Here is a 13,798-nt window from a genome sequence, read left to right as displayed (position 1 = left end):
CTCAAAGTTAAACTCTCTCTCCATTTTTCTTGATTTGTTTGACTTATATCCAAGGAATTATGATGCTAATAAATTACATAATGATGTCACATTATTAAATGGTACCTGTCACAGAACTGTTCACTTGGGAAAAAGCAGTTTATACTCTGATACATAGAGATTCTGCAGGTTTCAGCCAATGTGGTTTTGTACAAAGTTATGTTAACTTTTTTTCTGATAAAACAACAGAAACATTTTCTTGCAGTTCTAGAGACTACAAGTCCAAGCTCAGGGCGCTGGCTGGTTGGTTCTCCTGTGGCCCCTCTTCTGGGCGTGCTTCCGTGGTTGCTTCCGTGACCCCACATGACCATTTCTCTCACTGTCTCTCTCTCTGTGTGTGTATATAAGGGCACTAGTCATATTGGATAATGTACCAATTTTTAAAATAAGAGAAAAATGAATAGCGCTAAGAGTAGGCATTATCTATATACCTAAAAGCCGAAGCGACTGTGCGATTGTTCGACCGGTAGCTATGACATGCACTAACCCCAGGGGGCAGACACTCAATGCACAGGCATGGAAACATGGAACAGACTGATGAATCCAGAGGGAAGTGTGGAGGGTGGGAAGAGATTAACCAAAGATCTTATTCGTGCACCGGTGGGGTCCCTCAGCCTGGCCTGTGCCCTCTCCCAGTCCGGGACCCCTCGGGGGATGTTAGAGGCTCAGTGCACAAATTTGGCCTGATCCCCGCAGGCCTCTAGTAGAAGAATAAACTTCACTCGCAGAAAATCAGTTACTTAAAAATCACAAAACACTGGTTTAACCTTTATAGTTTATGGCAAATCTACAAATCTATTCTATGAAGTAATATTCTAAAAGTTCACATTTTAAATATTTTCTTTATCAGTTTCTTTCTCACAATTTTGTTTCTTTAAGTGAACACTTTTTTCACATATTAGAATTTTATGACTAAAGGGTTTGGGGTTATAGTATAGCAAATCAGTAAATGTAGAGAGTAACAGTGAACTTTGAATATTGAGCTAAATTTTACAAGAAAGATAGTTACAAAGATAAGACATTTAAAAACAGTGTTCATCTTAGAGTAAATATAGAAAAAGAATAGAGTAAATGAATAAAGAGAATTTGTAATTCACATTTTGATTGACACGTGGTTTGTACTTGGCCCACAAAGAGGTGTGGAAACAGCTAGCTGCTGTTCAGGACCCACCACGATGCTGCAAATAGAAAAACAGGTTTTAAATGATGAAAATCCCTGCCAGGTGAGGTAAGTTCAAGGTGCAAATAATTCGAGACCATTTCCCCAACTTCAGTCTGCATAACGGCTAACCTTTCTCAGTCACTAATTCCTAACTTTCTGAGCCAAGATTGAGCTCTTCCTCTGCAGCTGCTGTTCGTACCGTATCTTCTGGCAGCTGATCACAGTCTGACTGAAAGTTTTTGTTGAATAGAGTTTGGCAATGAGATCATAAGTGCCCTGTAGATAAAATTGTTATTGTTTTAATCTATTTTTATATACCAGTTTTGGTGTATGTAATATACTTTTGTATACCAATATGTTTTTATATGTCAATTTTCAAAGATTGCATATAAGTTGGTGTGTCCTAAATAATGCTTTTTAGTATATGTCTACATTGTAAAATTGGAAATGTTTTCCTGGTGAGTATAAATATCCCAATGACAAACATATAGCAAAACAGTAACACTGGTGGGATGCTTGAAGAAACAGACAAATGTAAAGGATTCTCATTTATTTCCAAAGCTCTTTTCCATAACCACAGGCCTTTCTCCTTTGCCAGGGAATATTTTGCTCCACAGACTGAATGCCCATTCTCTGTTTGCTTGGGTGATGAATGATGTTTAGTGGGCTGCTGTTTCATTTGAATGCGTTTTATGTTTCAGAGTTCATAGCTATATGTTTTGGTTTGTATGTTTATATATGGATGCTGGCTGGTTTAGTTGCTTTATTTCTTAAGCTCTACCTTAGATAAACTGCTAAGAAATATTAAAAAATCTTATTAGAAATCATAATTTGTGATTATAAATATAAAACTACAAAAAATAGCATTTTTTCGTATTTTAAATTTAGGTCTAAACATGTACAGCTACAATGTTTTTAATTTTTATTTTTAGCCTTCAGAGCTGTATAACACACACAATGCACAAAACTAGTTATTAAAAATATTAGAAGTCATCTGACCACTAAAACCATAAATAATATTTATAAGCTAATTCCAAGTTTTTGTTCAGGGAGGTGTGTTTTATAAGACTTTTACTTTATAATAAAGTCAGGTACCATGATATATGTTAAAATCTTGTGAGAGATAGGTTTAAAAAAATTGCATTAGAAATCAGGCCTAACTTTTCTTTCTGTCCCGTCAAATTCCAGTGGTCATTGTTGAAATTAGATGTTATATGAAAATTAATGCAAAATAGGGTTAGCAATTAAAAGGCATTGCATTGTATTGAATTCGGGCTCTGAGAACAAGAAATGATCCAGTTTTATACACACTCAATTCTTCTAAATTAGGAACTGCTCTGAGAGGAAGAGCAAGGTAATGCATGTGCTAACAATAGTAGGGACGGGGAGGACAGAAGTTCATCCAAGATGAAGAAGTAGTGATGGTCCAGAAAACCTGTCCAGTTACTATAACTATCCTATTCTTCTGGCATTTCCTGCTAACTCATTGCCCTCCTTGTCTACTTCATTCTTTTTCAAGTGTTTTCTGTCCTGGAAAGATTCAAAGGTCCAGTAAGCACAGCTTCTGCCTTCCACATCATTGTCCCAGGGGGTGCCAGACTGGAGAGTGGAAGACAGACATGACAGACCCACTTTACAAGTGTCAGGACTTGTTGGAAATGTTATGACTGAAGACCAATGTGCTTATAATGATACCAAAGAACGTATTCTTTCCTTCCTCATGCCACACCCTGTGGAATACTGCCCAGGCAGATGTGCAAGGAAAGCGGGTGCAGACCTTGCTCCCTGCATCGTGTGCACAAAGGCGCAGCAGTCATAGCTACACAAGTTATTTGTGTTGTAGTTTTTCTCATAACGGATTTCACGCCTGTGTAAATAGGGAAGCTGAAACTTCTGGATAAATTCAAGGCTTCACTGAAGTCTGCTCCTTGGTGACCCGTGGGACTGCCCTGTCTGTAACCATCCTGATGCTGCAGTGCATCCTAATTTACACCAATTGCGAATCAGGAGAGACAGCAGCCATGCCCAGGGCCTCTTGTTTAAGTCAGAGACACACTGTGAGTAATTCTCCAGCGTCTCTAGGCTGGACACACCTGCCCTTAGGTCCAGAGTGAGTCCAGGACCAGCGCCCAGCTTTAATCCTGGATCTTACTTTTTCTCTTCCCATTTATTCCTGAATTCATCAGAATCTACCCTAACTTTAAAAATTCCTACCAATGTTGTAATGTACCCCGCGAATCACAGAAGGACACCTCAAGAAGTCGAATTAAAGAGTCACATTTGCCGAAACCGGTTTGGCTCAGTGAATGGAGCGTCGGCCTGCGGACTGAAGGGTCCCGGGTTCGATTCCGGTCCAGGGCATGTGCCTGGGTTGTGGGCACATCCCCAGTGGGGAGTGTGCAGGAGGCAGCTGATCGATGTTTCTCTCTCATGGATGTTTCTGGCTCTCTATCCCTCTCCCTTCCTCTCTGTAAAAAATCAATTAAAAAAAAAATCACATTTATTGCAATCCGGGACTATGAGGGGCCATTTTGCTTTCTCAAATCTCATAGTGATAAAATGGCCTTAACACCAGACGTATATTCACAAAGGTACTGATTACATCCCAAGGTTTGGAATGAGGAACCTGGTTTGCAAAAAAGCAGTTTACAGAAGCAGAGGCAGCATGTTATCTAAATTATAGTTTTGGGTCTCTGACAGAAACATTATCTAGAGCCCTCGGGTCTGGAATGAGGAACCTGGTTTGATGTAAATTACAGTTTTGGGTCTCGGGAACACCGAGTCAACAGGGCCACGTTAACTGGAGCCTCTGACCTTGGGATAACTGCGCTGTCCCTCCCAGGTAAAGGAAATGTGCTTCCTAAGACCAGTATGACCACAACCCATGGGATATTCACATTACAATCAATGGGGTATTTAATCAAATGGGGTGATTTATATAATTCAGAAAATCAAAATAACTTTTCTATTATTAAAGCAAATAAGTACAGAAGCCAAACAGCAGGGTTAAAGTTAAACTATAGTTTCTACCTGAGATGATTGCTACCATACTTCACCAATCCCTTCTCAGTACCATCCCTGCCGCCAGCTCTGCCAGCAGCCCAGGAACGAGTGGTGCTCCATGCTCTGCCCCTCTGACTTGCCCGCCTCTGCTCAGGCCCCTAGCATAGTCGGCGTTTGCTCCCAAACTTTTTTATTTTATTGTTTAAAGTATTACAGTAGTACATGTCTCCTTTTTACCCCATTGACCTTCCCCAGGCCTCCCCTACCCCCTGGCACATCCTCTCCCCCACCCCCCCAGTGTCTTGTGTCCATTGGTTATGCTTATATGCATGCATACAAGTCCTTCAGTTGATCTCTTACCTCCCCCCCACCCCCCACGAACCCTCCCCAGCCTCCCCCGCTGTAGTTTGACAGTCTGTTCAATGCAGCATGGATGGAACTGGAGAGAATTATAAGTGAAATAAGCCAGGAAGTGAAAGAAAAACACATGATCTCACTCATGTATGGATAATAAAGAACATTATAACTTGATGAACAAAAAGATAGATACAGAGGCAGAGATGCTCCCAAACTTTTAAATAAGGGCATTTCCCCTGGTTGTGCTGGGTGTATTATGCTTACCCACCTCTTTAAATGTTTGTTCCCTCCACGTCCCGTGTGGTTCTGGGTTCAGGATCTGGAAGAGGAGCTGCACACAAATGAAAGAGAGGAGACAAGAGATAATTTGGAAATACTGGGGGGCCAGGCGGGCAAGTCCAACTCAAGGGGAAGGACTTCCACCCATGCTCAGGCCGCACCAACCTTTTATTGGTTTGGGATCCACCCATGGCCCTTAGGCAATTTCCAGTAACAGGCAGACTAGCCAATCAGCAAGGATTTACATAATAAGAAATGGGGAAGTTGCTTCAGCTACCATTGTCTGGACTAACAGTGGGTGCACAGCTCTGACCTTTGCCAGGACTTCAAGTATTGAAAGGGCGAGTCGTCGTGGGGCCTGACCACGCTGCTGGCGGCCTCGGGCACCGACTCCCCAGCCCACGGGGAGCCCAGCGCAGGCTGCCACCCGCCCACTGCCCCCGGCGGCAGCAGCGGCGGCAGGGCGGGGTGTGTGCCCTCGCCCGAGGAGATGGAGGAGGAGGCGATCGCCGGCACCCCCGGGAACGAGATGGAGGACATGGACTTCCTGTCTGGGCTGAAACTGGTCGATCTGCTGGACCCCCAGCAACCGGACTGGCCCCTGGAGCCTGGGCTCAGCTCGCCCTGGGGGGGGGGGGGGGGGCGTGGGCTAGGACTGCGCCCTCCATCTTGCCTTGGGTCCTCCATTTTGGGACGGTGCCATGTGCTTCTTCCCAGAAGATGCCGCTGCTAGCCACACCCAGGATTTCTCTGGACTAACCAATAATAATCAAGGGAAGTGCACGCCATCACTATGACCACATCCTGTACCAACTCACGCCTGGCCAATCGGCGGGGCCCACAGTCCCCTCTCCTGCCCTCACTCCACTCCCCTTTAAAGCCCCCTGTCCCATCAGGCCTCTCTCTCGGCCACTGGAGCTTACCGTTGCATCGGTGAGTGTGGCAGGGGAGCCAAACCTAGGTTTGAAATGAATGACTCTTTGCTTTTGCATCGGACTCGCTGGCTCCCTGTGGGTTCTTGGGAATCATGAAATCTGGGCACAACAGTATCACCAGCCTTCCAGGTTCCTTGTCCACACCTCTCTGCTAGTGAAGACAATAGGCAGCTTCCCACACCCACCCACTTTCTCACCACCCCAGGCCTCAGCCTCATGGACACCCTGTCTGCAAGGGCACTGAGGCTCTACCATCTAGAGCAGGTGCCACTCACTTGGTCCCTCCTGCATGGTTCTTAATGAGAGCCCTCGCTGCCCCAGGACCCTGTAATGACCCGTGTTACTGTGATGGGGTTCAGTCTCATGATGGCCTTATCCACTTTCTCCTGCTGGTTCCCCGCCCATGTGCCCAACACAGGCTTCCCCTCGGGCAGATCTTGGCATCAACTGAGCAGCACTGGGCGCATCCCTTGCCTTTGCTCATGTCCACAGCGCCCCCTACAGAAGCGCCTTCTCCACTTCACTCGTCCACATCTCATCTCTAAAGGTCCAACTACGGGCGTCTCCTCCTCAGACTCAGAAAAGTGCTCGTTGCTCTCACCACGCGGTGGTGCTCCCAGCATGCCCTGAACTGGGCTGCCTTCTGGGGAGGGACTGCATTGTGCCTGGCCCTTCTCCAGCTCCCAGCATGCTCTTGTTCAGAATTGGAGCTCAGTCAGTGCTGGTCAAAGGCTGAGCCCCAAGGAACCCCAGAGCCTGACACACAGCAATACTCAACAGATGTGTTTAGTCAGCAACTAAGTGGATGGGGAGATGAAGGGATGAGCTTGGTTCTCAGTTATCTGACGCTTTAACTAGGCCAGACAATTTCATTTCAAATTTCTCTTTCCATTCTCCTTTCCCCCAATTACAAGTAATATTTTAACGGCTATTATAATAAAAATATTTGTAGCAATTATAATCTCCAGTCTATGGGTCACTTATTTCTAATTTTGTTGAATACACTAAATTATATTGTGGTAAAGCATTTGAAGAAAAAATATTGTGAATTTACTTGTACTTAAAGTTTTTTTTAAATTTGAAGGTGACCAACAAATGACTAATATTAGATTTAACAGTCAGAAATACAAATTGGGTTAAGTAAGTGTTATGCCCAGATTTCAAGATCCCCAAAAAACCACGCCAGGGAACCAGTCCGATGCAAAAGCAGAGGGTCTCTTATATGAGCTTGCTTGGTCCCCCCCTTGCCTCCATTACTGGGTGCAAGAGAGAGCCCCGAATCCCAAGAGAACAAAGAATTTATAGGGCTTGGGGTCCGGGGGCAGGGTGCAGCTAGGGTCTGGTTACACAAAGACAGGGGGGGGTGGCCAGCATACTTTTGGCCTTGGGCTAGTTTCCCCCGCTTTCCCATTGGCCAAGATAAAGGCAGGCTGAGTAACTGATACACCCTGCGGCTTTTTCTTGGAAGAGGGGTTAAGGACACAGCCATCAGTCCTGCTCTGTCCTTTCATTCCCCCCTTGTCTTGGAACTTCCGGCTCAATCATGAGACGGACTGCATTTCTATTCCACCGTTGCTAGAGGCCCGTACTGGGCACACAGAACTATCAATTGAACTATTCTTATAAGCTTAACAAATGGTCCGGTGGAAGGGAAAGAAACCATTTTAGCTTTAACAACTTCTATTGAAATAGGATTTTTCTTCTTAAAATTCCTCTGTGGCTATTAAAAAGCCAAATTAAGATTAATTTATTTACTGTCCTGATGTTTGCATAAACACAACAAGAATGGTAACTGACTACCTTTGCTGGAATTTCATGGTTGAACCTTAATGTGCTCCGTAGGGCCAGGAAGCCAAGCCATCCAGCTGTCATCAAGCCTGCCTGCAGTACCTGCTGAGTTAGGTGAATCCCTCACCTGTAGCAACTCCACCTGAGCCCACGCTCCAGGCTTTAAGGCCCATCTCAGTAGCCCTCCTACTCGTTGCGGCCCAGAGTGTGTGGGGGTTCTGCAGGGATGCAGAGGTATCTTTACTGCTCCCCTTCTACTCTTACCAACCGCCAGTGATGGTAGGGCATCAGCCCGACGCTCCAGCACCAGCCGTCTTCAGGGCTCCCAAGCAGGATACCAGGCTTTCTTTGTGGCATTTTTACTGGCTTCAAGTCTTTAGAGCTCAGATAGGGCTCTTCAAAACATGATACTCCAAAGTTTTCCATTAATAAAACCACTATTAGGAACCAGTCTTACTGAATCTATGCAAAGAAACGTACTTATTTAGCATTGCCAGATTTCGGAGGAATTATATAAGGAGAAAAACATACTGATCTACTCTGAGATTTTCTGACTTTCCTTGCTTATTCCTTTTCATGGATTTAAAACAAAACAGCAACTGTTGGTATAAAACCTTCTTTCTATGCATAACCATGCCTCAGACCTTCTATTCTAAACAGACTTTTTCCAGCTTTACTACCCCTGACATGGGCATGGTGACTCAGGCCTGCAAGACAGTATTACAGGCTGCCAACTGTTAGCTGTCTCTCAGCAGAGACCAAAACCTGATGGGCATCCTTCCCTGCCTAGTTGGGCACCTGCCTTTTTGGCAGCTAGACACCCTTTACTTTTGGGGGTTACCCTACACAGCTTCCTTCCAGGACAGCCAACACACATTCAAACCTGCAAAAGAATCAAAGGTTAATATAACATATCAATACAATGAAACAAATATTGGCATCATGGCCGCGTCAGGTAGCCAAATCTACTAACATGTGATCCTATAAATGGTCCTTGTCTCTTTGGAGCCATGTCCATGAAGATGCAGGCATTATCTAAGTGTATTACACAGTATTGTGGGGGCTCCTGGTGACAGGAGCGATCGCGAGTCATGTTACCGGCATCAGGCAGGTCAAGCACTCCGTAGCTTGAGCTTGAGCGGGTTGCGTTGATCTCGATCGATCGAGATCGATTTGGTGATGAAGTCTTTCCAGATGGGGGTCTTCAGCACCACAGTGTAGGGACCCTTCCAACGTGGCTCTAGGGTCTCCCAGCAGTGCCTTCTGATGTAGACCCAATCTCCTGGTCTGTGCTGATGAGGAGTTGGGGTTGGGCTGGTCTCGTAGATGGCGCGGAGGTGCGGCCAAATGTCCTCATGCGCCCTCTGGAGCCCTCTCAAGGAAAGAGATTGTTAAAGAAAAGCCACCCAGTCCTCGCCAGTCTCTGAGTCAGATTCCTCCTCTCTTGGAGAACTTCAAAGTCCTGATGGCTTCTAGGTAACCCTGTTTATCAGTTACAGCGCTCTGCTTTTTTGTCTTTCTACCAGTTCCTGTTGTGGTAGAGCAGCAACCAGGCCTCTTTCAAGGGAGTGCGCTAGAAGTGGGTATCAGCCCCTCCTTAGCTAGCAGCAACAGGTACCAAACTCTTTCAGTACATTTGACCAGTTCATTCCCGCCCACCTTTACAGATTCTAAGGCCCATTGTTTTCCTTTAACCAGCAAGCTAAATGACACTGGCCTGTATTATTTAATTTAGCACAGGCAGGGGGAAGGGCCCATGAAATCTCTGCCCTGAGGAACTGTGAGCCCCACCCTTAAATGTCCCAATCAGACTAGAAAAGTCACAAATATCTTTTAATTCTACCCCAGAATTCCAAAATCCCAACCTAGCACAGAATATATTTCCACACTTACATGAACAAATACAGTCTTGGGATCTTGAGCAGGTAACAGGAACACTGTCCAAGTCCCCTGATGGGGGCCTGACAGGAGCAGATGTGGGGGCCTCCCTTTCCCACGTCCCAGGATGGGATTCTTGACCTATGTCTCATCCAGATAGAAACGGTACTCATATTGAACAAGGAAATCAAGACTAAATAGACACAATAACTAGATACATTCCCCATTAAGAACTTTGAGGTCCATGCCACATTTATACCACAAAATACCAACAAATCAGTTTCAGTTGTGTCAAGATACAGAACAAGTCCCTGAACAGAGGCAGTAGAAAACTGCCTAGGAATGCTTCTTTCCTATCTTTCTAAAAGATAGGCCAGATTCGAACCCTTAGCCAGTCCAAGTTTCGACTTCCCTCCGGAAGTCCCAGAGATGGTGAATATCATCTAGAAGCCATTCCTCCAGATACAGGACAAGTCCCTTAGAGATTCTTGATAATCTACATCAGTAATCCATTTATACAATCCCCTAAAAGTTAAAGAGGAAGGAAAGAACCATTCAATGTCCTTTGAGAGGATTAAACACATTGGATCCTCTGACGTTTCAGGGGTACCAAGGAAGGAGAAGTTAGGCCATCTCCAGCCCTTCTCACAATCCATCATTAGTGACCAGTTCCAGCTCACTGGTATATTATCCATTTAACATTTCTTTTTTCCTCCTATCACACCAAGGCCATGCTTTCCAGGTAGCTAGAACTCTTAGCCTTAATTCTTAGGTGATTAGCAATACATTTTAAGAGACACAGAAATTTCTCTAGTTAAGCAGAGACAGCATGCAATTTAAACCACAGCTTTGGGTAAACACATTATCTAGAATGTAGGTTAAACATAGGCATATATTAGCTGTTTATACCTTTTATAATCATTTTAAAGAATATCAATTAAATTTAAACTGGTCCTTGCATCAAAAATCTTCAGTTGAGGTCACAAAATCAATCCTCTCTTCTCAATCAGATCAATAAGCAAAGGCATTGTCAATTAATAGATTAACTTCTATCATTTAGACCTCATACTAGGCATATTTAGATCAACATTTCAGTATTATAAATTTCAATGCTTTTAGATGATTTGAACTTAAAAGTTTTAAGTTTCCAGCCAATAAGCCTGGCATAGCTGCTAAATTTCAAAATGGTCACAATTTTCCTGCTGGGGAAGTCATAGCTCTTCATATGTAAACTTGACTATCAACTTCCTGGTGGTACTTGCCTCAGGGTGGGAAATTTCAAAAGAGCTAATTTAAATGGCCTTGGGAAACCAGCCTGTATTTCTTTTTCAGGTTCATCTTTGCCATTTTTAAGGCCAAAACAGTCTCGGGTTTTTATTCTGTACACAGCAAAAAGTCAAGTTCAGCTCAAAACTATGCACACTCGTTTTTAAACTGGCCTTTTCCCTTTACATGTGCACAGAAATCCCGGATGCATTTATAAATTTGTAAAAGCTTTTCAATTACAAGAAGGATTTTAATTTTAGAATACTTGGGAAGGGGGTGACCTGTTTCCACAGACCCTCACTCAGGCGGCCGCCCGACCGCCACACAAAGGAGGGGGGAGAGCAGTCCCCCTCCCTCCACACTTTCACCAGACATTCATTCAGAGTTTAAACAATCCATTCAATTCCTAACAACTTCCCCATTCCTGAGGGGGCTGTAAAGCCTCCCCCAATCTCCTTGAAATGATTAATCACAATACCCAAAAGAGCAGTCTGAGTCCACCATAACGTCCATCCAGCAAGTCCACAAAATAAAACGGAAACACAAACAACTAAAGGGCCCAAGAAAGTACAGCCTTCCAACTCCATGGAAGCAAAAATCAAAAGCTAGACGATGGCTGCGTGCCAACCAGCGGGAGCGACCCGCCTTTTCTCAGATTGAGGGGTTCCTACAGACCTTCCGACTCCTCGGAAGCAAAATTTCCCCTCTTCAGATGGAGGATCGAGGCGTCCCCCGACTCCTCCGCCCGTCTCAGATTGAGGGGGTTTCTACAGACCTTCCGACTCCGCGGAAACAAAGCTATATCCCTCCAGATGGAGGATCGAGGTGTCCCCCGACTCCTCCCGCCCTTGATCCCCTAGATCATGCGGGCGATTACGATTACAGATTTCAGAAGTGAGCTCACACAAGATAGATACAAAACACAACAAAACACACACGTCACAAACAGGACCTACCGCGGTCAGTCAGGCCCTCCGGACTGGGGGCCCCCTCGATGGTGTTGGGGATCCCGGCGAGCCCCCAAAATGTTATGCCCAGATTTCAAGATCCCCAAAAAACCACGCCAGGGAACCAGTCCGATGCAAAAGCAGAGGGTCCCTTATACAAGCTCGCTTGGTCCCCCCCTTGCCTCCATTACTGGGTGCAAGAGAGAGCCCCGAATCCCAAGAGAACAAAGAATTTATAGGGCTTGGGGTCCGGGGGCAGGGTGCAGCTAGGGTCTGGTTACACAAAGACAGGGGGGGTGGCCAGCATACTTTTGGCCTTGGGCTAGTTTCCCCCCGCTTTCCCATTGACCAAGATAAGGGCAGGCTGAGTAACTGATACACCCTGCGGCTTTTTCTTGGAAGAGGGGTTAAGGACACAGCCATCCGTCCTGCTCTGTCCTTTCATAAGAACTAAAAGCAACAGAATAAATATAGATTTAATTTCTCCACCCTTCTCAGATTCTAAGATAGATAAAGAGAGCACTACTGAGTGTATGTCCTTCCACAGCCTCTATCTTTTCAAAATCAAAAGACAGCCACAAGCCAGGGAAGCACTGTGAACCCGGATGCTACCTGGGACCAGCATCATAGACACGAGCTCTGGGTTCCCACGTTCCCTCTCGGGGAGGCCTGCTGTGATTCGCCTGAAGGTGCTGTGGGCATAGCACAGGGCACGGCTCTGCATTTTCCTCACCGTCTCCCAAACAGGTCGGAGCTCCCATGCAATTTTGGATGATTTGAGTGTCCGAATACAGACTTCTTTTTATAGTTGCTTAGCCTAAAAAAAGACTAGTAATTTAACAATTATAAAAATTTTTATTTAAAAGATTTTTAAAATCAGGAGAACATTAATTCTCTACAGAAGTAAAACAAAAGGAGATAGACTTTAATTCAACTAGAAGTTACAATGGCAGACTATTGTAGCTGTCAGAATGTTTAAAAAATAGGATAGCTAAGAAGAGGGACTATAGACTCCCCATCCCTAGAGAATGAAAGGGAAAGCCACCCATTTCCAGGGCACCCTGAAGACAGGGAAGGAGTTGGTGGGAGCCTCCCTCTGCCTGGAGCCCTAGGGGGTCGCTATGCATCAGGGCACCACAGACCTAAACAGCCACAGGAATGAAACTGCCAGGGCAACAGTATCACTGCATCGCCAGCCCCATCATGCCCACGGCCTTGGTCACACAGGCATGGACGTCGTCCGAGAGCCACATGCGCTGCCATTTAAAGCCACTAGAACTGTTTTATAATCTTGGAATAATGAACATTTCCTTTATCCAACTTTTCTAATATATGTTTTACTTATTAGCAATTATTTTAATTTCGAGAAGTTGGTTTTTAATCTTTTCCTGACAATGTTTTAAATTTTCCCTTTATTTGCAGTATTTAAAGACATTTAGAAAAGTTAAGTTGTGATGATCCTGTTGTAAAATAAAATAATAACTCAGAGCTTAGGAAGAATTAGGAAGTAAACATTTTTTCTTGTCTTTTTTTTTTTTTTTTTGCATCCTAAGCCCCCTCACCCCAATGCCTCAGGCACCCATGACTCACATCTAAATTATCTTCCCTGAAAAATCAGTAAAATGGTAATAAAGTGGGATCATTAGCAAAATTATCTGTGCTCTAAGAGGAAAGTGATTTCTAATCCATGAAATAAATTCCTAAAAGAGTGGGATTTTGAAAAATAATCAAATGCTCGAGGTTTTAAGGTGAGGTTAAGGAAAGGGAGCTTTTTCTATAACTTCTGGAATCCATCATGCACATTCCACCTCCCTGGCAACATGAATGAGACAAATATAAATGAATAAGTAAATGACTGAAAGATAATTTTCTCATAACTTACCTGTTCCACACACTACATCTCTCCCAGAGCTCATAAATCATGTAGCGAGATTCATTTGAAAGCTTCTATACAGAAATACTGAGATGAAAAATAAGGCAAATTAACCACAGGAAAATAAAGACAAGAAGCTAACCAATGTTGCTTCTCCTCTCTCTGTGTGAAGCCACCTGCCCACCTGCACAGGAGACAGGAGGCCTGCCAGGAAGCGGGTTCATCTTGTCGGTAATGTCAATGTCTGTCTGATATAATTTTTAGTTTTCTG

The sequence above is a fragment of the Myotis nattereri genome (genome assembly GCF_964212035.1).
Source record: "Myotis nattereri genome assembly, chromosome: 17".
Taxonomy (NCBI): Eukaryota; Metazoa; Chordata; class Mammalia; order Chiroptera; family Vespertilionidae; genus Myotis; species Myotis nattereri.
Note: the sequence above shows the minus strand (reverse complement) of the source record.